Raw genomic sequence first — 5,813 nt, 5'->3', positions numbered from 1 at the left:
TTAAGCGTGTGTGTGTAAATATATATGCGTGTGTGTCAGGTTATCTCTTTGTTGCTGTATAGCTTGCTCCTCTCCCAACAAATCAGTGGCTTTCAGTGACATTTTCAGGTAGGCAACAGTGGTAAGGTTGACATACTGAATACAACCGTTCGCAAGTCAAGTCATATAGCCACAAAATGCAGTCAATTCCTGAACTGGAGTCAAATCCTGCACTGTAGATGAAAATAAGCAAAACAGTATACATTCATTCAATATTCATCTTCAGAAACCACTTTATCTTGGTCAGGGCCATGGTGGACCTGGAGACATTCCTGGTAACATTGGGTGCAAGGCAGGAGAGTTCAAGTACAGCGGGGACGCCGGTACATCACAGGGCACCACGAACACACACATTCATACACTGATTTACACTTAGGTGTGATTTAGCATAGCCAATTTAAAATGATATACAGTATTGTGGTGGAAATTCACCTGTAAAATGAGAAATCACTACCAACACTTGAATGTGCTCAAGAAAATATTTATTTTATCAGCAATTGCTCACAAGCCACTCTTACCTTACCAACGGTACCTTACTTCAGAGTGCTACGAGGGACTTCGGACTGCACTTGGATATATATAGAGACATAAATGAATTATTCATAATATAGAGAACAAAGAGTAAAATACATGACAGTTACAAACAAACTTCATTAACATAGATCCTCCTTCTCGTTTGTCATATGAAACAGGTTATTCTTCATTATCATAGTCTTCCTTCGACATCCCGTAATAGTTATTTTTCTCTCTTACCTATCTACCAGAGAAAAGGGAGTTCAAAACTTCAAGGGTTGCTAACAAAGATTCCTCTACTGCTCATATCTCTGCTATGTGATTAGAGTATAAAGTCTGTTGCCCACACACACACACACACGTCCTTGAGAATTGGTGCTTCTTCTCATGCGAGCATAAAACAACATTTGAACAGATATAGTTCACATCATGAAAAAGATATATAAGTTTATAAAAATCACCACATTTCCTCCCTTTGAACATATACAGTATGTTCAAATTCAACACAACAATTATAAATGTGAAAACAATAAGGCACTATAAACCTGAATACCTATGCTGCCTGTGATAAAAAGTAAAATGCAGGAACTATGTACAATCACTCCTTTTGGATGTCATCAGGGGATTCGTAATCCCCAGGATAGGGAAAAAGATCAGGATGCTCCATGTCATTTTAAGGATCAGGAGGAAGATGGGTGAGTTGCATGTGTTTCTTCTGCTGTAGTCTTAATTTATACATTACGTGTGTTTGGAAATTTGGGGCATGTACAAATTTTAAAACACTTAATGATTACATGTATTCAATGATTCAATTGAAGTTACAAACATAGAAAATGTCCAAACAATATATGTAGAAGTCTATTGAAAGGAAATGAAAAAGTTCTTCTTTAAACTTGGGTGTACCCTTTGCTCACTGTTCTGAGCATCCTTACTTTCCGGACCCTCGTCGAGTTAGAAGCATGCCTGATGTGAGATCGGGTGGGGTTACCTTACGGCAATGAGAGCAATGGATCCATATCTCTCTCTCAGTGACAAGAATGGCCGTGGGTTTTGTCAGCACAACTCTCCACAGTCCACACTACCTCAGCCTGTACTAAGCCTTCCTCCGGTGATCTTTCACTATGACCCAATCACTGACCTTTAAGCTGTGTAGGGAGTGGTGTAGGAAGAGAGTCTTTTACCTGTAAACACACAGACTCAACAGTCTTGCACAGCTCAGACATGGGGACTCCAGTCAGCATTTCCTGTGGACTTAGACCTGTCTGTTTATTGGTCTGCCCACTAATACACATAAGTACCGGAGGGAGGGCCTGCATCCAGCTGAGACCTGTGTCAGCCGTAATTTTGGCTAATTTTAGCTTCACTGTCTGGTTTAACCTTTCCACTGCCCCAGCAGACCAGGGGTGGTAAGCACAATGTTGTTTCAAATCAAAATTTAACTTCTCTGATAAGTATGGGACAGTCGTGGCCTAATGGTTAGCGGCTTGGCCTTGTAACCCAAAGGTGAACCTGAAGGTCGTGGGTTCGAGTCTCAGGTCCGGCAGGGATTGTAGGTGGGGGGAGTGAATGACCAGCGCTCTCTTCTACCCTCAATACCACAACTGAGGTGAGACCCTTGAGCAAGGCACCGAACCCCCAACTGCTCCCCGGGTGCCGCAGCAAAAAAAGGCTGCCCACTGCTCCAGGTGTGTGTATGGGTCACCATACTTGGCCACAAGTCATGTCACTTCACTTCACTTATGTATTGACCTTATTCGTAGTGTACTATTGTCGAATAACAGTTTTCTGGAGACTCCTCATCTAGGAATCATTTCTCTAACCAGGTGTTTTGCCGCTGCGAGTGCATCTTGTTTCCTAAGCATTCAGGGTATTTTGGGAACATGTCAACAATCACTAAGCAGTAACTGTAACACTGAGCAGGTGTTAGTTCAATAAAATCCATCATTAAATGTTCGAAAGGTGCATCAGGTGTGGGGTGTGCACTCTGCAGAATGTTACGCACTTTCTCAATATTCACCATGCATGAGTTCGGCCAAATAAGGAAAAAAGGTCTTTAGGATGGCTGGCCTCTGCTGGGCATCAAACCAAACACTGGAAGCTGGATCCATTCTGCAATGTGCATTTAAAAGCACATTTAAAAGCATTTAAATCTGTAAGAGAAACATCTGATTGCAATGACATCTGCAGAGTGTGTGTGTCGTGAGGTTGTGCTGTTTGCAGCCAAATCAGCTAGAGCATTTCCCTGAGAGACAGGACCTGTATCACAAGTATGTGCTTTGCATTTACAGACAGAAATGGATTTAGGAAGGAGAACAGCAATGTCTTAAATGCATAATTACTATCTGTAAACATGGTCAATGTCTTATTCTCAGCTAAAATACATGCTCTAGTAAGAGCGAACTGTTCAGCGGCCTGAGCTGGAAGTGAAGCAGGCAATTTGTGACTTTCAGTAACTGAATGTTGATCACGCACTGCATTATGCAGATGAAGGTGAACCATCAGAGAGTCTCAAACTGAAACCATCAACAAAATAAATGCAATCAGCATTAAGATTCAGTATGTCAGTTGGGTCTGGTGGTCGTTTGGAAATAATATCCAAAACAGTCTGGCAGGATTAGGGACAATGGGAACAGATGGAAAGACAGCCTCATTAACAAGATTTGTACCATTCTCTATATGCTGTTTTTCTTTTTAACAGCGAGTAGAGGGTTGGAAATGGGGGAATGTGTGCAGGGCGGAAACGCATCCTTTTTCAACAACGAGGAAATGATTTCACTCTTCCGCAGAAAGAGGATATTGCCTTCTGTAAGGTCTGTAATTTGATTTAGGAACCACCTGCAGGGGATGAGCATTTTTCAGCTATATTATTATACAGCTAATATCAAAAGCGTCTGTAGATCACAAAGAAGGAGGAATCCTTTCTAAAAAGGGAAAGGAATCCTTTGTTGGACAACTGCAGTGTTTAAGATATTAGGAAAGCGGTTTGTTTGTAGAGATGGTGAGAAACTGAAGGCACCCTTCTGTATCCAGTCCCTACATTCTAGAACACTTTTCATCCAACTTCCAACTTCCTTCCAATTACCTCCCTTTTTTGCCATTGACAGGCGAGGAACTCTCTCCTCAACCCTAAATAGAGTTTGCTGCTCGCGGTTGAGTTGTATGGACGTGCCAATAAACTGATTGTTCTGAAATATATGACCAATATTCAAACTTTCATTAGAGGGTCCTGGAAATCACTCATTATCATATGCGGTATCAGGGTAAGTATGGAGGAACCGACTAGTTCAATGCAAAAATTCAGGTAACTCCCATCCCTCTGTGTTTCCCCCGGAATATAAGGACTGGTAAATAACACATTCTGTGACATTTCATGAGTAAAAACATGGATTGGTTTGTTTTAGTGGGAAAAAGCCAATTGTTGGACTACAGATTTACAGTCCGTCATCTTGATAAGAAATTTGGATGTTAAATCTGGTCAACAAATCCCTAACAGGACAGCGTTCAGAAACTAAAAATCTGTGAGTGACAAATTTGTCCCCTAATTTAGTGCTTAGTGGTTACCTGAAAGGTTCTACTACAGGGAAGCCTGTAGCACCAATGGTAATAATGGAACTGTCAGAACTGAGTTTAATGTCAGAGAGAACCTTTTGACAGAACAGAGCATGTAGCTCCTGTGTCAGAGAGGAAAGGGATTGTTTTGCTTTGAATGGTCAGTTGAACAAAAGGATCAGATCTTGGATTAACTGTTAACTATAAATTTTGATTAATTACAGTCTGCCTTATTCTATTTTTGTTGAGGGGCTGTCACTGAGAATTTTGGAACTTGACTCTCTGTTTGCTCTGAATTGTCATCCAATTGAGGACAATCACGCATAAAGGGGCCTATTTTTATCACTTCCTGACCACAGTGATAACAAGCACCATAGGTGCTCCTACCATGACCTTGAACTCGATCTTTACCACGTCCATGACCTCTTTCCCATCCTCCTCGCTGCCCGCCAGCTCCTCTGCCTTTGTTTTGGCCCTCTTGATAAAATTGAAGTTGTGCCATCTGAAGAGAGTTCTGAGTCTTCATCTGCTTATGTCTCAAGATTCTTTCAGCAAGTACTGCTTGATTGGCAAATTCAGTGTAGTCCTTGTTCTGCCAGCCGATGCAGGTATTCTTTGTCATCTCAGCAATTTTTCTCTCTAGTCCTTGTACCAGAACTTGTCTCACATACTGTGCTTTGTCCTCAGCATTCACCAGACCAGTGTAGTCATTAACTGCTTGAACTACGTGCTCAACATAATCCATGACTGACTCAACAGGTTTCTCTCTGCAGTTGTTCACTTTATCTCAGACTTTTGTCACTGGAAATGTGTCTTAGATGCACTGCATAATTGTCCCATGAACTGGAACGACTGCATAAGATCGTTCCAGTTCATGGGACAATTCCAGATTTGAGAGGACTGGACTGGTTCCCAAATTCCTCCCCTTTTGCATGTTTAGACTAAAGTTTAGACTCAGATGTTGTTAATGCCATGAATCCACATGACTCCTTCACATCCATGAGTCTGTATGATTAATGTTTTCATGTCCCCATCTCTCCAGAACACAAATGAGGTTTGCCTTTCCAGTTCAAAGTTCTATCCTTCAGTCTCTCTCAAGCACTGCAAGTGTTCTCGAGATGTAGGCATATGACTCTGCAGTCTCAGAAGCATCAAGTTACTGTTGTATTTGCACAACTGGCTCCCATGTGCCTCTAACAGGGAGCAGGCCATCTGGGACACATCCACCCTCCTTGCACACATTACAGCATTCGTTTTCACTGAATATTCAGAAAAGACATCCACAGAAACAGTCCACACAATTCACTGACGTGGAGTTAGATTCATTGCTACCCATTGTGGCATACACTATCAAAGTGATTTATACCATCTCTGGTGGTTAAGAGGTGTGAAACCACCAGGGAACATTAGTTACATATTTGCATACACCAGGGAACACTAGTTACATTTTTGCATACAACTTTGGTTATATGAACACCAGCTAGCCTCCAGGGTTCAATCTGGTCAAACTGTCATTTTGTGATGTTCTTTGAATGTCTGCATGTGTGCACCTGTGCACAAGAAGGTACCAAGGTGATATTCACTGCACCTGGTGGTTATTCAGTTTTACCTGTGTCATATATGTAACTAATGTTAGCCAACTAATTTTCTGATACAAAGCAGCTCCATACCATGGCTGTAGTTATGGCTGATGAGAAATTATCTAACAATAT

The sequence above is a fragment of the Pangasianodon hypophthalmus genome, chromosome 15 (genome assembly GCF_027358585.1).
Source record: "Pangasianodon hypophthalmus isolate fPanHyp1 chromosome 15, fPanHyp1.pri, whole genome shotgun sequence".
Lineage (NCBI taxonomy): Eukaryota > Metazoa > Chordata > Actinopteri > Siluriformes > Pangasiidae > Pangasianodon > Pangasianodon hypophthalmus.
The sequence above is the reverse complement of the archived record's forward strand: the minus strand, read 5'-3'. Positions refer to the sequence as shown.